Genomic DNA, 20432 nt, shown 5'->3' with positions numbered 1-20432 from the left:
TTTACATTAAAAAAATCTCTTTCTGTACCCAATTTGACCCTCCTCCATCATTCTGCTGCTTCTTTCTCGATCCTTAAATCTCATATAGTTTAAGGAGTTAGACTGTTGGTCCCAGATGCCCTGTTGCCCTCGCTGTGCCATTATCGACGTCCTGCAACTTACAGGGGGATGTTTTTCTGAGCTGAAGGGTGGGGGGCAAAGTCTAACTAACGGGGCATGTCGCGAGATGCCCTGCTCCAGCAAATTCTGGGCCAATGACTTCAGTGTATTTCTGGTGAAAATCTGGGAAATGCTGACGTCAAATACTTTTACATGAAATTAAATAATAATAATCTGGGCCTTAATGAGGGCATTGCCCAAAATAGGCAATAACCCTTCGCATTGAAAATCCACTAATGATCCTCTGCGCATCGGGTGAGAAACAGATGAGCGTTTCAGTACACTTTTTATTGGGGAAATGGATCTGGTATTTTTTGTTTATTTTATGGGATGTGGGCATCGCTAGCAAGGCCAGCATTTATTGCCCATCCCTAATTGCTATCGAGAAGGTGGTGGTGAGCTGCCTTCTTGAACTGCTGCTAATGTGGTGAAGGTACTCCCACAGTGCTATTAGGGAGGGAGTTCCAGGATTTTGACCCAGCGACGATGAAGGATCGGCGATATACTTCTAAGGCAGGATGGTGTGTAACTTGGAGGAGGTGGTGGTGTTCCCATGCGACTGCTGCCCTTGTCTTTCTAGGTTGAAGAGGTCGTGGGTTTGGGAGGTGCTGCTGAAGAAGCCTTGGCGAGTTGCTGCAGTGCATCTTGTAGATGGTACACACTGCAGCCACAGTACGCCGGTGGTGCAGGGAGTGAATGTTTAAGGTGGTGGATGGGGTGCCAATTAAGCGGGCTGCTTTTTCCTGGATGGTGTCGAGCTTCGAGTGTTGTTGGAGCTGCACTCATCCAGGCAAGTGGAGAGCATTACATCACACTCCTTACTTGTGCGTTGTAGATGGTGGAAAGGGTTTGGGGAGTCAGGAGGTGAGACACTCGCCGCAGAATACCTAGCCTCTGACCTGCTCTTGTTGCCACAGTATTTATGTGGCTGGTCCAGTTAAGTTCCTGGTCAATGGTGACCCCCAGGGTGATGATGGTGGGTGATTCGACGATGGTAATGCTGTTGAATGTCAGGGGCGGTGGTTAGACACTCGCTTGTTGGAGATAGTCATTGCCTGGCACTTGTGTGGCGCGAATTTTACCTGCCAATTATCAGCCCAAGCCTGAACGTCGTCCAGATTTTGTTGCATGCAGGCATGGATTGCTTCATTATCTGAGCAGTCATCAGCAAACATCCCCATTTCTGACCTTATATTGGAGGGAAGGTCATTGATGAAGCAGCTGAAGATGGTTGGGCTTAGGACACTGCCCTGAGGAACTCCTGCAGCAATGTCCTGGGGCTGTGATGATCGACCTTCAACCACCATAACCATCTTCCTTTGTGTTAGTTATGACTCCAGCCAGTGGAGAGTTTTGCTCCCACCGCCCCACCACCCCCACCCCCCCCCCCGATTCCCATTGACTTCAGTTTTACTAGGGCTCCTTGATGCCACACTAGGTCAAATGCTGCCTTGATGTCAAGGGCAGTCGATGCAGTGTGTCACCAACATGGTCTTTTGGAGTATATCTGATTTCATGTACAGGTTTATTTGACGCTCATCCATCATTGGCTTTGGGTATGTAAATTAGGAGTTAGTCAGGTGAGTTCACACAATGTTTCTTTTGATGCATATAAATGTGCTCATTCATTTTTGATAAGGGATATGGAACACATTTGTACAATTCATTGCAAATTCCTTTCAAAGTGAATGGTTTTGGTACTGTTTAACCCAGTGCTTTATAAAGCTATAGCAAATGACCTGGGGTTTGCAAGAAGCACTCTGCTGAATCCAGGTTGTCAGAAATTGATGGATTCCAGCTGGAGGAATGAAGCTCTTGGCTGTAAATTTAACCATTATTCATCACTACTAGCCACCAATTTCACATATACAGTACAATTCTTAGCTCCTCATTTATTGATTACAACTTACAAGGAAATAACTGATGACTAAAGTAAATTATCTCTACAGGAGTTCAAATAAACCTAGTTGCCGCCCTGTTGACCACAAGGAGAGCAACCCTGGTAAGCCAACCTTAAGACTGAATGATCTGTATGAAAAGTGTAACAGTGGATCTGATAGTGTCTGCCTCAGCAGTGAAGAATGAACTACAGAAATCGTTCATAAAGAATAGTGGAGGAATATTCTTGAATCTCCAATTTGTAGTAAATGTAGAAGGGAGCTTGGTGGATTCATAAAATATAGGGGAAAAACGTGGGCAAAATTGGAAGTGCAGTACTCCTGTTGTTCCACCAGGGGTTGGCATTTTGAATATCATTGGACTAAAGCAACCTTGGCTGAATGCTTTAACCCACCTGCGGGCTTGATTTTACAAGCATTTGTATTGTCACAAGTTCTAAGCCCACTATCGTGTCTATCACTCCATCTGGCCCAGACTGAGACACTGAAGGGAAGTAGGACCATCTGGTTTGATCGTCTATCCCTTTTAAAAACAAAATGAAAATTTATGGTGAAAACCAGTGTACAGAAAATGAGGGAGAATATATTAAAATTCCATTTCAAAAAGGTTACAGTATTCAGCTTTTTAATATTTCCCATTACTTATTTTGCCCCATAATTTTGGGTATTGGTCAGTCTCTATTCTATAAATATCAGGAAAATTGACTGCAGTGATTGTAAAAAAAAACACACTTGCTGGCCAAGGTTCAGTAATTTAAGAAGCCTCAGAAAATAATGTGATTTGCTGCAGGTAAAGTCTGTCTAAATTGTGATTTCCATTATTGTGCTCTTATCAATTTTCCAATAATGTGTAAAATGCTGTGAGGTTTTGGTATGTTGGTTCTGGCCATGACCATGCCTGCAGAGCTCAAAATTGGCAATGTGCCAATATTTCCTTGTAAAAAAATATTAAAACTGTTAGTATTTGGACTCCCTCCTAGAAATTCATTTTCTTATTCACTGATGACCAAAATAAATTTAGACTTCATAGTCCATGTGTCTCTGGTGAAATTTTAATTTTTATTCGTTCATGGGATGTAGGCGTCGATGCCAAGGCCTGCATTTATTGCCCATCCCTAATTGCACATGAGAAGGTGGTGGTGAGGCATCTTCTTGAACTGCTGCAGTCCTTGTGGTGAAGGTACTCCCACAGTGCTGTTAGGGAGGGAATTCCAGGATTTTGACCCAGTGACGATGAAGGAACAGCGATATATTTCCAAGTCAGGATGGTGTGTAACTTGGAGGGGAACTTTTGAGGTGGTGGTGTTCCCATGCGCTTGCTGCCCTTGTCTTTCTAGGTGGTAGAGGTCGTGGGTTTGGGTCATGCTGGCAAAGAAGCCTTGGCGAGTTACTGCAGTGCATCATGTAGATGGTACACAATGTAGTCACGGTGCCCCCGGTGGTGAAGGGAGTTAATGTTTTCGGTGGTGGATGGGGTGCCAATCAAGCGGGCTGCTTTGTCCTGGCTGGTGTCGAGCTTTTTGAGTGTTGTGGGAGCTGCACTCATCCAGGCAAGTGGAGAGCATTCCATCACACTCCTGACTTGTGCCTTGTAGATAGTGGAAAGGCTTTGGGGAGTCAGGAGGTGAAGACACTCGCTGCAGAATACCCTACCTCTGACCTGCTCTTGTTGCCACAGTATTTATGTAAGAACATAAGAACATAAGAAATAGGAGCAGGAGTAGGCCCTTCGAGCCTGCTCCGCCATTCAATGAGATCATGGCTGATCTTCTGCCTCAACTCCATTCACCGGCCCTATCGCCATATCCCTTGATGCCCTTACTAGTCAGAAATGTATCGATTTCTGTTTTGAATATACCCAATGACTGAGCCTCCACAGCCCTCTGGGGTAGAGAATTCCAAAGATTCGCCACCCGTTTATCCCTACTCTTTGTTTTCTGTCTGTTAACCAATTCTCAATCCATGCTAGTATATTACCCCCATTTCCGTGTGCCCTAATTTTGTTCACCAACCTCTTGTGTGGGACCTTATCGAAGGCCTTCTGAAAATCCAGATACACCACATCTATCAGTTCCCCCTTTGTCTATTCCACTAGTTACATCCTCAAAGAACTCCAATAGGTTTGTCAAACAGGATTTCCCTTTCATAAATCCATGTTGAATCTGCCCAATCTTACTATTAGTTTCTAAGTGCCCAGTTATTGCATCCTTTATAATAGATTCCAGCATTTTCCCAACTACTGACATGAGGCTAACAGGTCTGTAGTTCCCCGTTTTCTCTCTCCCTCCTTTCTTAAATAGCGGGGTTACATTTGCTATCCTCCAATCTGCAGGAACAATTCCAAAATTCTATAGATTCTGGAAGATGACAACCAATGCGTCCATTATCCCAATTGCCACCTCTTTCAAAACCCTAGGATGTAGGTCATCCGGTCCTTGGGATTTATCGACTTTTAGTCCCATTAATTTTGCTAGTACAGGTAGACTATCCTTTATCCGAAAACCTCGGGACCAGCCGAGTTTCGGATGAAGGAGAATTTCGGATTTCGGAAGGTGGGTCGGCGGGGGTCCGCGGGGGGGTCGGCGGGGGGTCGTGCGCACGACTTACGCTGACGCTCAGCATAAGTCAGTCGGGGTCGGCGGGGTACGCGGGGGGGGTCGGCGGTTGTCGGGGCTGGCGGGGTCCGCGGGGGGGTCGGCTGTTGTCGGGGCTGGCGGGGTCGGCGGTTGTCGGGGCTGGCGGGGTCCGCGGGGGGGTCGGCTGTTGTCGGGGCTGGCGGGGTCGGCGGTTGTCGGGGCTGGCGGGGTCCGCGGGGGGGTCGGCGGTTGTCGGGGCTGGCGGGGTCGGCGGTTGTCGGGGCCGGCGGGGTCCGCGGGGGGGTCGGCGGTTGTCGGGGCTGGCGGGGTCGGCGGTTGTCGGGGCTGGCGGGGTCGGCGGTTGTCGGGGTCGGCGGGGGGTCGTGCGCACGACTTACCCTTTATCCGAACTTCCGCAACCAGAACCCTCTAAAAACCGAAGGTTTTTTCGTTCAGCGTAAGTCGTACGCACGACTTACGCTGAACGAAAAAACCTTCGGTTTTTAGAGGGTTTCGGTTTTCGGAAGTCCGGATAAAGGGTAGTCTACCTGTACTGTTTTTTTACTAATAATTTCTTTAAGTTCCTCATTCTCGTCACAACCTTGGTTTTCTCGTATGTCTGGGAGGTTTTTTGTGTCTTCCTCTGTGAAGACAGAAACAAAGTATTTATTTAATTTCTCCGCCATTTCCTCATTCCCCATTATAAATTCTCCCTTCTCTGACTGTAAAGGACCTCCATTTACCTTCGCCAGTCTTTTCCTTTTCACATACCTATAGAAGCTTTTACAATCTGTTTTTATATTTTTCGCTAGTTTGTGCTCATATTCCATTTTCCCTTTCTTTATCAATTTCTTGGTCCCCCTTTGCTGATTTCTAAAAAGATCCCAATCCTCAGGCTGACCATTTTTTCTGGCAACTTTATAAGCTTCCTCCATTGAATTAATACCAGCTTTAATTTCTTTTGTTAGCCATGGTTGGATCACTTTTCCTTTTGGGGTTTTTATGCCCTAGAGGAATATACAGGTTGAGCGTCCAAGATCCGGAATGTTCCAGAATCCGGACTCCGGGACGATTGGTGGCAGGGTCGTCCAGAATCTGTAAAATGTCCCGGAATCCGGAACTCCGGATTTTGGAAGCTCAACCTGTACTTCAGAAAGCCATTAACTTTTATGATAGCAAAATACTGCGGATGCTGGAAATCCAAAATAACAACAGAAAATGCTGGAAAAACTCAGCAGGCCAGGCAACATCCGTGGAGAGAGAAATAGAGTCCTTTTGTTGTCTTTTTTTGAAAAACCCTATGAACAATGCGAGTGATGCAATAAAACTTTAGTGTTGTGTTTTATCCTCCTTAATCTGCACAGCTCCACTAAGTGTTTCCGCCAGGCTGCGACCACGGCACCATGCTGCCCTGGTGGCCTAGTGTGGGCCATCGGATGCTCTGCAGAGCTCGCAGCATCCCTCCCCTTTAACAGAAGGGGAGGGGCGGAGAAATGCTTCAGCGCTACGCGGAGTGGCCCAGGCATTTCCGGACTCGGAACGTGTTTCTGATGTCTGAAGTCCGGAAACACCCGAGCCCAGGTTGCGATATTTCCGGTTTTCGGACATCAGAAACACATTCCAAAGTCCGCAAAAACACGAAAACCGGCTCGGCATCAGTCCCGAGGTTGCCGGATTCAGGACGCTCAACCTGTATGTTTGTTGAAATTATGCATTATTTCCTTGAATGTTAGTCATTGTATGTCCACCTTCATACCTTTTAGTGTAGTCTCCCAATCTACCATGGCCAACTTGTCCCTCATACCCTTGTAGTTTCCTGTTTAGATTGAAGACCTTAGTTTCAGATTGGACTGCATCACTCTCAAACTTAATGTAAAATTCAATCATATTATGGTCATTTGTCCCAAAAGGCCCCTTTACCACAAGATTATTGATTAGCCCTTTCTCACTACACAGTACCAGATCCAGAATAGCCTGCACCCTGGTTGGTTCCTCCACATACTCCAGGAAACCATCTTGCATGCATTCCAAGAATTCGTCCTCCACACCATTAGTGGTAATTTGATTTGCCCAGACAATATGTAGATTAAAGTCCCCCATGATTACCGTATTGCCCTTGTTACATGCACTTCTAATCTCTTGATTGATACTGTGCTCTACATTACCATTACTGTTTGGTGGCCTATACACAACTCCCACCAATGTTTTCTGCCCTTTGCTGTTTCTTAGCTCCACCCAAACTGATTTCAGTTCTACATCACGATCTGCCAAGCCAAGATTTTTTATCTCTACTGTACCGATCTCATCCCTTATTAACAGCGCTGTGCCACCTCCTTTTCCTTTTTACCTGTCCTTCCTAAATGTTGAGTACCCTGGAACATTCAGTTCCCAGCTTTGGTTACCCTGCAACCATGTCTCTGTAATGGCAATTACATCATACCCATTTACTTCTGTTAGTGCCATTAATTCATCCACCTTGTTGCGAATGCTATGTGCATTTAGATAAAGTGCGTTCAACTTTGCCTGTTTAATATTTTTCTGCACTTTGACCCTCTTTACTGTTGGCCTTTGTTTCTGCGCCCTACTAGTTTTGCTGACTACTTTTCTAACTTGCACTTCCAGCTTTGTTTCTCTCCATTCTGGGCCCACACTTAGGTTCCCAGCCCCCTGACAAACTAGTTTAAATCCTTCACAACAGCACTAGCAAACCCCCTGCGAGGATGTTGGTCCCGTTTCTGCCGAGGTGTAACCCGTCCAGCTTGTACAGGTCCCACTTTCCCCAGAATCAGTCCCAATGCCTCAGGAATTTAAATCCCTCCCTCCTACACGATCTCTCCAGCCACGCATTCATCTGGTCTATTCTCCTATTTCTGCTCTCACTGGCATGTGGCACTGGGAGTAATCCTGAGATTACTACCTTTTGAGGTCCTGCTTTTTAATTTATTTCCTAGCTCCCTATATTCTGCTTGCAGGACCTCATCCCTATTTCTACCTATGTCATTGGTACCGATATGGACCACGACCTCTGCCTGTTCACCCTCCCCCTTCAGAATGTCCTGCAGCCGTTCAGTGACATCCTTGACCTTAGCACCAGGGAGGCAACATACCATCCTGGAGTCACGTCTGCAGCCACAGAAACGTCTATCTGTTCCCCTTAAGATAGAATCCCCTATCAGTATTGCTCTCTCACTCTTTTTCCTCCCCTTCCTGTGCAGCTGAGCCACTCGTAGTGCCACAGACTTGGATCTTGCTGCATTCCCCTGAGAAACCATCTCCCCCAGCAGTATCCAAAACGGAAAATCTGCCGGAGAGGGAGATGGACCCAGGGGACTCCTGCACTACCTTCTTAGTTCTTTTACTCTGTCTGGCGGTCACCCATTTCCTGTCTGCCTGTGCACTCTTTACCTGCAGTGTGACCACCTCATTAAACGTGCTATCCATGAAGATCTCAGCCTCGTGGATGCTCCATAGTGACTCCAACCGCAGCTCCAGCTCCGAAACGCGGATTTGCGTAGCTGCAGCTGGAGACACTTCCTGCACATGTGTTCGCCCTGGACACCGAACGTGTCCCTGACTTCCCACATAGCACTGGAGTAGCACTCCACGCTGCCGAGCTGCCCTGCCATGTCCTACCCTTAATTTACTCCCTTTACCTCCTTTGAATTAAAGAATATTAAATACACTGGGGACCTTGCTTCACTTTAAACACTACTTACTCTAAACTAGAGATCTTACTTTTACTTTAACGATTGGACTGTAGAAATACTCACCAGGTCCTACTTACCAATCAGTTCCTTCCCTTGTGCTGACGTCACTTTTAATCTCTGACATCACTTTCAAATGTTGCCTGTTGAGGTCCGCTCTCGCTGCTGCTCCCAATAGCTCGGTCTGGGCCTCGAGCCTCAGGCTTTATGTGGTTGGTCCAGTTACGTTTCTGGCAAATGGTGACCCCCAGGATGTTGATGGTGGGGGATTCGGCAATGGTAATGCTGTTGAATGTCAAGGGGCGGTGGTTAGACTCTCTCGTTGGAGATAGTCATTGCCTGGCACTTGTGTGGCGCGAATGTTACTTGCCACTTATCAGCCGAAGCCTGAATGTTCTCCAGATCTTGCTGCATGTGGGCATGGGCTGCTTCTTTATCTGGGGAGGTGCAAATGGAACTGAACACTGTGCAATCATCAGTGAATCTCCCCACTTCTGACCTTATGATGGAGGGAAGGTCATTGATGAAGCAGCTGAAAATGGTTGGGCATAGGGCACTGCCTCCTGGGGCTGAGATGATTGACCTCCAACAACCACAACCATCTTCCTTTCTGCTAGGTATGACTCCAGCCAGTGGAGCATTTCCCCCCTGATTCCGATTGACTTCAAATTTACTGGAGATGTCAAGGGCAGTCACTCTCGCCTCGCCTCGGAATTCAGCTTTTTTGTCCATGTTTGGACCAAGGCTGTAATGAGGTCTGGAGCTGAGTGGTCCTGTTGGAACCCAAACTGAACATCAGTGAGCAGGTTATTGGTGAGTAAGTGCCGCTTGATAGCACTGTCAACTACACATTCCATCACTTTGCTGATGATTGAGAGTAAACTGATGGGGCCGTAATTAGCCAGCTTGGATTTGTCCTGCTTTTTGTGGACAAGACTTACCTGGGCAGTTTTCCACTTTGTCGGGTAGATGCCAGTGATGTAGCTGTACTCGAGCAGCTTGGCTAGAGGTATGGCTAGTTCTGGAGCGTAAATGTTCAGCACGACAGCCGGGATGTTGTCGGGGCCCATAGCCTTTGCTGTATCCAGTGCGCTCAGCTTGATATTATGTGGAGTGAATCGAATTGGCTGAAGACTGGTTTCTGCGTTGGTGGGGATCTCAGGAGGAGGCTGATATGAATGATCCACTCGGCACTTCTGGTTGAAGATAGTTGCAAACACTTCGGCCTTTTCTTTTGCACCCGCATACTGTGCTCCGCCATCATTGAGGATAGAAACATAGAAAGATAGGAGCAGGAGTAGGCCATTCGGCCCCTCGAACCTGCTCCGCCATTTAATGAGATCACGGCTGATCATCCAAATTCAGTACCCTGTCCCTGCTTTCTCCCCATATCCCTTGATCCCTTTAGTCTTAAGAAATATATCATAACTCCTTGAATATATTTAATGAATAGTCCTCAACTGCCTTCTGTGGTAGAAAATTCCACAGGTTCATCACTCTCTGGGTGAAGAAATTCCTCCTCATCTCTGTCCTAAATGGCTTACCCCTTATCCTTTGACTGTGACCCCTGGTTCTGGACTCCCCCACCATCGGGAACATCCTTCCTGCATCTAGTCCTGTTAGAATTTTATAAGTTTCAATGAGATCCCCTCTCATTCTTCTAAACTCCAGCGAATATAAGCCCAATCGACCCAATCTCTCCTCATACGTCATTCCTGCCATCCCAGGTATCATTGTGGTGAATCTTCGCTGCACTCCCTCCATGGCAAGAACATCCTTCCTCAGATAAGGTGACCAAAACTGCACACAATACTCAAGGTGTGGTCTCACCAAGGCCCTATACAACTGCAGCAAGACATCCTTGCTCCTGCGCTCGAATCCTCTCGCTATGAAGGCCAACATACCATGTGCCTTCTTAACCGCCTGCTGCACCTGCATGCTTACCTTCAGCAACCGGTGCACAAGGACACCCAGGCCTCGTTGCACATCCCCTTCTCCCAATCTATTGCCATTCAGATAATAATCTGCCTTCCTGTTTTTGCCACCAAAGTGGATAATCTCGCATTTATCCACATTATACTGCATCTGCCATGCATCTGCCCAATCACCCAACCTGTCCAAATCATACTGGAGTTTCTCGGCATCCTCCTCACAGCACACACGCCCACCCAGCTTTATGTCGTCTGCAAACTTGGAGATGGGGATATTCATGGAGCCTCCTCTTCCCGTTAGTTGTTTAATTGTCCACCACCATTCACGACTGGATGTGGCATTACTGCAGAGCATTGATCTGATCCGTTGATTGTGGGATCACTTTGCTCTGTTTAGCATGCATGTAGTCTTGTGTTGCAGCTTCCCCAGGTTGCCACCTCATTTTTAGGTACGCCTGGTGCTGTTCCTGGCATGCTCTACTTCACTCCTCATTGAAGCAGGTTTGGTCCCCTGGCTTGACGGTAATGGTAAATTGAGGGATATGCCGGGTCATGAGGTTACAGATTGTGGTGGAGTACAGTTCTGCTGCTGCTAATGGCTCACAGCATCTCATGGATGCCCAGTTTTGAGCTGCTAGATCTGTTCTGAACATGGGAAGAGTGACCATAATATGATAGAATTTTATATTGAGTTTGAAAGTGATTTAGTTAAATCTGAAACTAGGATCTTAAATCTAAACAAAGCAAACTACGTAGGTGTGAGGGGCGAGTTGGCTAAGGTAGATTGGGAAACTACATTAAAAGGTAAGATGGTAGACAAGCAATGGCTATTATTTAAAGAATTAATACATAATTTACAACAAATATACATTCCTTTAAGGCACAAAAACCCCACAAGAAAAGTGGTCCAACCGTGGCTAACGAGAAGTTAAAGATAGTATTAGATCAAAGGAAGAGGTTTTTAATGTTGCCAAAAAGAGTAGTAAGCCTGAGGATTGGGAGGATTTTAGAGTTCAGCAAAGGAGGGCCAAGAAAATGATAAAGAAAAGAAAATTAGAATATGAGAGTAAACTAGCGAGAGTCATAAAAACAGACTGTAAAAGCTTCAATAGTTATGTAAAAAGGAAAAGATTAGCGAAAGTAAATGTGAGTCCCTTACAGGTTGAGACAGGAGAAATTATAATGGGAAATAAGGAAATGGCAGAGAAATTAAACAAATACTTTGGGCTGGATTTTACCAGCCCTGAGGAGGCGGGTTTGGAGGCAGGACTGCTGGGAAAGTCAAAAAGAATGGGAGCGGGTCCCGAACCTGAGGAGAGATTGGGTCGATTGGGCTTATACTCGTTGGAGTTTAGAAGAATGAGAGGGGATCTCATTGAAACTTATAAAATTCTGACAGGACTGGACAGACTAGATGCAGGAAGGATGTTCCCGATGGTCGGGGAGTCCAGAACCAGGGGTCACAGTCTAAGGATAAGGGGTAAGCCATTTAGGACAGAGATGGGGTGGAATTTCTTCACCCAGAGAGTGGTGAACCTGTGGAATTCTCTACCACAGAAGGCAGTAGAGGCCAATTCATTAAATATATTCAAGAAGGAGTTGGATATATTTCTTAAGGCTAAAGGGATCAAGGGATATGGGGAGAAAACAGGGTCAGGGTACTGAATTTGGATGATCAGCCATGATCTCATTGAATGACGAAGCAGGCTCGAGGGGCCGAATGGCCTACTCCTGCTCCTATCTTCTATGTTTCTATGTAACCTGCCTCCAACCGATCTTCCCGGGAGTTGGGTCCCCAATTTGCGCAGGGACCCGACCCCTAGTGGCGGGAAGAGGATTATAGCCACTTAACTGCCTGTTGACAGGCAGTTAAGAGGCTTTTTCCAATTTTTAGACTTCTGCTGCGGGCTTCCCGATGTCGGGGATCCCTGCCTGGGTAAGTGAGGCATGCTGTGGGTCTGTTGTAATGTTTGTGTATAGATGACAGCTGCAGAAGTGGTGTGCACGATGCAATGGGACACTGGTGAGTATCAGAGGTAAGGAAATGTTGGGAAAGTCATTTTTAATGTGTTTAGATTTTTCTGTAGGTGACGAGCTGTTTGTGTGGCCTCACCTCATTGGGAGAAGTGACATCGCTTCTGTACCCTCACCTGCAGCTGGCTCATGTTTTTTCCTATGGAGAGAGTCATTGGAGGGCTTGGGTGCAAGGGCTCACCTGTGTACAGTGATTGCCAGTGTTTGATAGCACCTCAATGCTGTCAAACACTGTCAAATCATCTGTCAAAAATTTATGGTTCATGTCCCTTTTAAGAAAACCGGCAGATGAAGCGTCATCAACTGACGACATCTGACACCTTATTTGGCCAGCAAACAGGGTGGGCTTAACAAGGCCAATCGGGGGAAAATAGCGTCTGTGTGTCGGACGTCGCTGGGGGCGGCACTAGAACCCGGAAGGCAGCAGTCCTGCCCCCAACTCGTCTCGGTGAGTAAAATCCAGCCCTTTGTGCCTGTCTTCACGGAAGAAGACGCAAAACACTTCCCGGAAATAGTGGAGAACCAAGGGTCTGGTGAGAATGAGGAACTGAAAGAAATTAGTATTAGTAAAAAAAAATTGTACTGGAGAAATTAATGGAACTGAAAGCCGATAAATCTCCTGGACCTGATGGCCTACATCCTAGGGTTTTGAAAGAGGTGGCTATAGAGATAATGGATGCATTGGTTGTCATTTTCCAAAATTCCATAGATTCTAGAACGGTTCCTGTGGATTGGAAGGTAGCAAATGTAACCCCACTATTTTTAAGAAAGGAGGGAGAGTGAAAACTGGGAACTACAGACCAGTTTTTTTGATGTTGTAGCTAGCAGAATAGATAAGGGGGAACCAATGGATGTGGTGTATTTGGATTTTCAGAAGGCATTCGATAAGGTGCCACACAAGGGGTTATTAAACAAAAAAATTAGGGCTCATGGGATTGGAGGTAATATACTAACCTGGATTGAGGATTGGTTAACAGACAGAAAACAGAGAGTAGGAATAAACTGGTCATTTTCAGGTTGGCAGGCTGTAACTAGTGGGGTACCGCAAGGATCCGTTCTTGGGCCTCAGCTATTCACAATCTATATCAATGATTTGGATGAGGGGACCAAATGTAGTATATCCAAGTTTGCTGATGATACAAAGCTGAGTGGGAATGTAAATTGTGAGGGGATTTAGACAGGCTAAGTGAGTGGGCAAGAACATGGCAAATGGAATACAATGTAGGGAAATGTGAAGTTATCCACTTACGTAGGAAAAACAGAAAAGCAGAGTATTTTTTAAATGGTGAGAGATTGGGAAGTATTGGTGTTAGGGTCTCTGTGGTGTAGCGGGGACTGCTGGCAGGCAAGCACCCTTGAGTATATCATTAAATTGGTGGTATTGATTTAATTTAAATTAATTAAAGGGTAAGTCATGTCAGGACAGCCCAGCCCCGTGTTATGCTCCTCTTGCTCTATGTGGGAAATCAGGGACGCTGCCTGTGTCCCTGACGACCATGTGTGCCAGAAATGTATCCAGCTGCAGCTACTAGTAGACCGCATTGCGGCGCTGGAGCTGCAGATGGATGAGTTTTGGAGCATTCGCGATGCTGAGAGGGTCGTGGATAACACGTTTAGTGAAGTTGGTCACACCGCGGGGGGGCCAGCTCGGACGAGGAGCCAGTTGCGGGTACCAGCGGCCTACAGCAACGCAGGGGGAGTAGGGAAGCTCGGGGGCCATCTCCCCGGAGGGCGAGTCAGGTGACGATGACTGCTGCACAGAGTGCAGAGGAGGTGCGTGCCCTCTCGCAGATGAGCGCCCAGGCTGGCCGGAGGCACACTGAGCTCATGGCTGCAGTGGCCAGGTTGCCTGAAACCATCGAGACACTGGCGACCAGTGTCCAAGACATCGGTGCAGCACAGGCCCGGAGTGCGCAGGACTTCGGGTCAGCATTGGAAAGGTCTGTCCAGAGCTTCAGCGGAGCAATGGAGAGGACTGTCCAGGGCTTCTGCGGAGCAATGGAAACGAGTGTCCAGCGCTTCAGCGGAGCAATGGAAACGAGTGTCCAGGGCTTGGCCGAGGCAATGGAAAGGACTGTCCAGGGCTTCGCTGAAGTAATGGGACCTGCTCCGGATGCTGAGGTGTTGCCCCATGGGAGTGCCAGTGTGTTGGTGGAGCAGGGAGGTGCTGTCCTCTCTCAGGATGACAGCATGCCTGCTGCCACCACTGGCCCTTCACCACTGCAGCTGCCAGCACCTGCAGGACAGACTGCCTCCACCCATGCACAGGTGGAGCAGTCAGCTGCTGGGCCCTCTAGGCCCAGAGGTCATCCAGGACGCACCTCAGGGGCATCTGCGCTCAGGGACAGTCAGCAGGCCTCCCCCAGCCTTGCCGCAGCCACTGGGGTCCCCTTAAGGAGGAGCTCCAGGGTGGGAAGGGGCCAGAGTAGTAAAAGACCACGATCCCCATCAGGGGGCAAAAACTGAGGGGTGCCCCTGAAGCCCCTGTCCAGGTTGACGCAAGCCCAGACAAATGTTTCTGCTGAATGTAATGTTTTCTTTCACCAGTCTCACGGGAGGGAGAGACAAATGTTTCTGCTGAATGTAATGTTTTCTTTCACCAGTCTCACGGGAGGGAGAGACAAATGTTTTTCTGTGTGAGTTCTGATTTCTGATCGTTTTGTTTAATCATGTTGGAAGGGAGCACTTTTGTTGTAATAAACACTTTGTTCATTTAAAATGTCCATGCCTGCTCTTTACATGCATCTTGCCCTTCACAGGCTTGGGGGTATGAGGTCAGTTCCATCCCTGTTCTTGGATTGGCTACAATCATTCCGTCAGAGGGGCCTAGAAGCGATTTCTGATCAGCCTCAGACGCACGGCCCTTCCAGCTAGTACCTCCCTCCCATCCTCCTCCTCCTCCTCCTCTGCTGGGGTGGCAATGTCTGGTGGCATTGGCTGGGAACGTAGGATAGCGAGGTACTGGAGCATGCAGCAAATAACCACGAAGTGTGAGACTCGATCAGGCGAGTACTGCAGTGCTCCTCCGGAATGGTCCAAACAGCGGAACCGCTGCTTCAGCACGCCGATTGTGTGTTCCACAATGTTCCTCGTGGGCTGACGGCTCGTTTTGCAGTGTTCTTCAGCAGGGGTACTGGCCATCTGGAGCGCGGTCATCAGCCACGGCCACAGAGGTTAGCCCTTGTCCTCAAGAAGCCAGCCTTCTGGGTGATTCGGGGACTCGAAAAGGTCTGCAACAGTAGTCTGGCGCAGGATGAAGGCGTCTTGGCTGCTGCCTGGGAACTGCGCATTCACTGCGAGGATCAGCTGTCGGTGGTGACAGACCTGATGCACATTCAACGAATGAAACCCCTTGCGGATGCGGAACTCCTCCGGATTGAATACAGGCGCCCGCAAAGCCACGTGCGTACACTCAATCGCACCCTGCACCATGGGGAAGCCCGCTATCTCTGCGAAGCCCTCTGTGCGCTTTCGGTGCTTGTCCGGGGTCATTGGGAAGGAGATGTACTGCCGCCTCCTTTTCAACAGGGCATAAGTCACTTGACGGATGCAGCAATGCTCCGCAAACTGGGAGATGCTGGCTATGTCTCCAGTTGCAGCCTGAAAAGAGCCGCTCGCGTAGAAGTTCTGGACAAAAGTCATCTTCAGAGCCACCAGCAGAGATGTCCTGGACCTTCTCTGAGGCTGCAGATTTGTCCGAAGCAGGTGGCACAGCTCAGTCACCACCTCCTTTCTAAAGTCCAGCCTTCGGACACAGTGCTCCTCCGGCATGTCCATGTAGGAAAACTGCTGTTGGGAAACCCTGCCAGCATAAGGTCTGGTGTGGTGACGTCTGTTGGGCCAGCTCCGTCTGGCCATGCCTGCACCCCCTCTCCCTGTGTCTCAGTGACCTTTGCAGATGATGCAGCAGCAGGATGTTCCCCTCCAATGCAGGCCCCATAATAAGTGCCCACAGGAAGGTTCCCCGTTGTCAAGGCTCACCAACAGCAAGGCGATGGTCAGAAGGCTGCTGTTCCTCTGCCAGCGTGGGCCCAGTGGTCAAATGGCTCTCAGTGTGCAGGTCAGCAACTCTTTGTAGCTCTCGAGGAAGTTGTGCACCAGAAATGTGTGCCGTTTTGAAACCACACCAGTCCCCTTTAAATAACGCTCCTCCAGCCCGAAAGCGACTTGGTAAGGCCCAGGAAAACTGTCACTAATAGCGCCAGGTGCTACGGAGCGGGGCGCCACTGAATTTCCCGTCTGGGGCGCCGAAAAGGCGTTGCACACTCAGATGACATCATAATTAGCCTGCGCCCATGAGCGGGCGCTAAGCATTAGAGCCAGCGCTAAATGCATACTCAATATGGGGCGAGGCGCTAAACGCCTTGCGCCCCACCGGAATTTGGCTATCGCCCCAGTTATTGCCCTCTTTAGGCGCTAATCCCTGGCACAACCAACCGAATTTCCAGGCCAGCGAGGAGCATTTGTATTAAGGTGGACGAATTGGCTGCGCAAATAGAGGTAAACGAATATGATTTGGTTGGGATTACGGAAACGTGGCTCAAGGATGGCCAAGACTGGGAACTCAACATCCAGGGGTATTCGATATTCAGGAAAGATAGGCAAAAAGGAAAGGGAGGTGGGGTAGCATTACTGGTTAAAGAAGGGATTAACACAATTGTAATGAAGGATATTAGCTCTGATGATGTGGAATCTGTTATGGGTAGATTTGAGAAATACTAAGGGGAAAAAAACATTAGTGGGAGTGGTATATAGACCTCCCAACAGTAAGGCGGAGGTTGGGGATGGCATTAAAAGGGAAATTAAAGAAGCGTGCAATAAGGGCACAGCAGTCATCATGGGTGACTTTAATCTACATATAGATTGGGCCAACCAAATTAGTAACAATACTGTGGAGGAGGAATTCCTGGAGTGTTTACGGGATGGTTTCCTGGACCAATATGTCGAGGAACCAACCAGAGATCAGGCCATCTTAGACTGGGTATTATGTAACGAGAAAGGATTAATTAGCAATCTTGTTGTACGAGGCCCCTTGGGTCGGAGCGATCATAATATGATCGAATTCTTCATTAAGATGGAGAATGAAGTAGTTGACTCAGAGACTAGGGTCCTCAATTTAAATAAAGGAAACTACGATGGTCTGAGGAGCGAGTTGGGTAGGATTGATTGGGGAATGGCACTCAAAGGGTTGACGGTGGATAGGCAATGGCAAACATTCAAAGACCGAATGGATGAGCTACAGAATTTGTTCATCCCAGTTTGGCATAAAAATAAATCAAAAAAGGTGACTCAACCGTGGCTAACAAGGGAAATTAGGGATAGCATAAGATCCAAGGAGAGGACATATAAATTGGCCAGAAAAAGCAATAATCCTGAGGATTGGGAGCAGTTTAGGATTCAACAAAGGAGGACAACGGGATTAATTAAGAAAGGGAAAATAGAATATGAGAGTAAGCTTGCAGGGAACATAAAAACTGACTGTAAAAGCTTTTATAGATATGTAAAGAGAAAAAGACTGGTGAAGTCAAGTGTAGGTCCCTTGCAGTCAGAATCAGGGGAATTTATAATGGGAAACACAGAAATGACAGACCAACTAAATTCATACTTTGGTTCTGTCTTCACAAAGGAGGACACAAATAACCTCCCAGAGATGCCGGGGAACATAGGGTCTGATGAAAGGGTGGAACTGAAAGAAATCAGTATTTGTAGGGAAATGGTGTTCGGAAAATTGATGGGACTGAAGGCCGATAAATCCCCAGGGCCTGATAATCTACTTCCCAGGGTACTTAAGGAAGTGGCCCTAGAAATAGTAGATGCATTGCTGGTCATCTTCCAGAACTCGATAGACTCTGGAACAGTACCCATGGATTGGAGGGTAGCTAATGTTACCCCACTATTCAAAAAAGATGGTAGAGAAAAAGCGTGGAGTTATAGACTGGTAAGCCTGACATCGGTAGTGGGGAAAATGCTAGAGTAATCCATTATAAAAGATGTAATAGCAGAGCACTTGGAAAGCAGTGACAGGATCGGACAAAGTCAACATGGATTTACAAAAGGTAAATCATGCTTGACTAATCTACTGGAATTTTTTGAGGATGTAACTGGTAAAATAGATAAGGGAGAACCAGTGGATGTGCTGTATTTGGACTTTCAGAAGGCTTTCAATAAGGTCCCAGATAAGAGGTTAGCGTGCAAAATTAAGGCACATGGGATTGGGGGCAAGGTATTGACTTGGATAGAGAACTGGTTGGTGGACAGAAAGCAAAGAGTTGGAATAAACGGGTCGTTTTCCGAGTGGCAGGCAGTGACTAGTGGGGTACCGCAAGGATCGGTCCTAGGACCCCAGCTGTTCACAATATATATTAATGATCTGGACGAGGGAATTGGATGTAATATCTCCAAATTTGCAGACAACGCAAAGCTGGGTGGGAGGGTAAGCTGTGAGGAGGATGTCGTGAAACTCCAGTACGATTTGGACAGGTTGGGTGATTGGGCAGAAACATGGCAAATGCACTATAATGTGGATAAATGTGAGGTTATCCACTTTAGTGGCAAAAACAGGAAGGCAGATTATTATTTGAATGGCAATAGATTGGGAGAATGGGAAGTGCAAAGAGACCTGGGTGTTCTTGTGCACCAGCCGCTGAAGGTAAGCATGCAGGTGCAGCAGGCGGTTAAGAAGGCAAATGATATGTTGGCCTTCGTAGCAAGAGGGTTCGAGTACAGGAACAAGGATGTCTTGCTACAGTTGTACAGGGCCTTGGTGAGACCGCACCTTGAGTATTGTGTGCAGTTTTGGTCGCCTTACCTGAGGAAGGACGTTCTTGCCATGGAAGGAGTGCAGCGAAGATTCACCAGGCTGATACCTGGGATGGCAGGAATGACGTATGAGGAGAGATTGTGTCGATTGGGCTTATACTCACTGGAGTTTAGAAGATTGAGAGGGGATCTCATCGAAACCTATAAAATTCTGTCAGGCCTGGACAGACTAGATGCAGGAAGGATGTTTCCGATGGCCGGGGAGTCCAGAACCAGGGGTCATAGTCTAAGGATAAGGGGTAAGCCATTTAGGACTGAAATGAGGAGGAATTTCTTCACCCAGAGAGTGGTGAACCTGTGGAATTCTCTGCCACAGAGGGCGGTGGAGGCCAGTTCATTAAATATATTCAAGAAAGAGTTGGATATATTTCTTAAGGCTAAAGGGATCAAGGGATATGGGGAGAAGGCAGGGACAGGGTACTGAATTTGGATGATCAGCCATGATCTCATTGAATGGCGGAGCAGGCTCGAAGGGCCGAATGGCCTACTCCTGCTCCTATCTTCTATATTTCTATGTTTCTAAGGTACAACAAACAATTAGGAAAGCAAGTAGTATGTTGGCCTTTATTACAAGAGGAGTTGAGTGTAAGAGTAAAGACGTTTTACTGCAATTATATAGGGTCCTGGTGAGACCAAACCTGGAGTATTGTGTATAGTTTTGGTCTCCTTACCTAAGGAAGGATATACTTGCCATAGAGGGAGTGCAACGAAGGTTCACCAGACTGGTTCCTGGGATGGGGGGATTGTCCTATGCAGAGAGATTGAGTAGATTAGGCCTATATTCTCTCGAGTTTAGAAGAATGAGAGGTGATCTCATTGAAACATAGAAAATTCTTACAGGACTTGACTGGGTAGATGCAGGGAGGATGTTTCCCCTGGCTGGGGAGTCTAGAACCAGGGGACACAGTCTCAGAATAAAGGGTCGGCCATTTAGGACTGAGATGAGGAGAAATTTCTTCACTTAGAGGGTAGTGAATCTTTGGAGTTCTCTACCCCAGAGGGCTGTAGAGGCTCAATCATTGAGTATATTCAAGACAGAGATCGATAGATTTTTGAATATGAAGGGAATCGAGGCATATGGGTATAGTGCAGGAAAGTGGAGATGAGGCAGAAGATCAGCCATGATCTTATTGAATGGCGGAGCAGGCTCGATGGGCCAAGTGGCCGACTCCTGCTCCTATTTCTTATGTTCTTAGGATGCTCTGTGATACAATTCTTCAAAATGTTGGAGACATATACTTTTGACGTAGTGGTATTCTTGCTACAACAGTTGCAATCTCTGAACAAAAAAATCTACATTGTAGTGGATCA

At 47.4% G+C, this 20432-nt stretch overlaps 1 protein-coding gene across 3 annotated transcripts in view; it reads left to right on the top strand.

Moving 5' to 3' along the window:
• LOC147111685 (protocadherin Fat 3-like) overlaps nt 1-20432 on the top strand; it is a 1117094-nt gene that overhangs the window by 156572 nt on the left and 940090 nt on the right. The window lies entirely within an intron of this gene.

This window comes from Somniosus microcephalus, chromosome 10, assembly GCF_052327205.1.
Source record: "Somniosus microcephalus isolate GS21.2 chromosome 10, FLI_Smic_1.0, whole genome shotgun sequence".
Taxonomy (NCBI): Eukaryota; Metazoa; Chordata; class Chondrichthyes; order Squaliformes; family Somniosidae; genus Somniosus; species Somniosus microcephalus.
The sequence above is the reverse complement of the archived record's forward strand: the minus strand, read 5'-3'. Positions and strand labels throughout refer to the sequence as shown.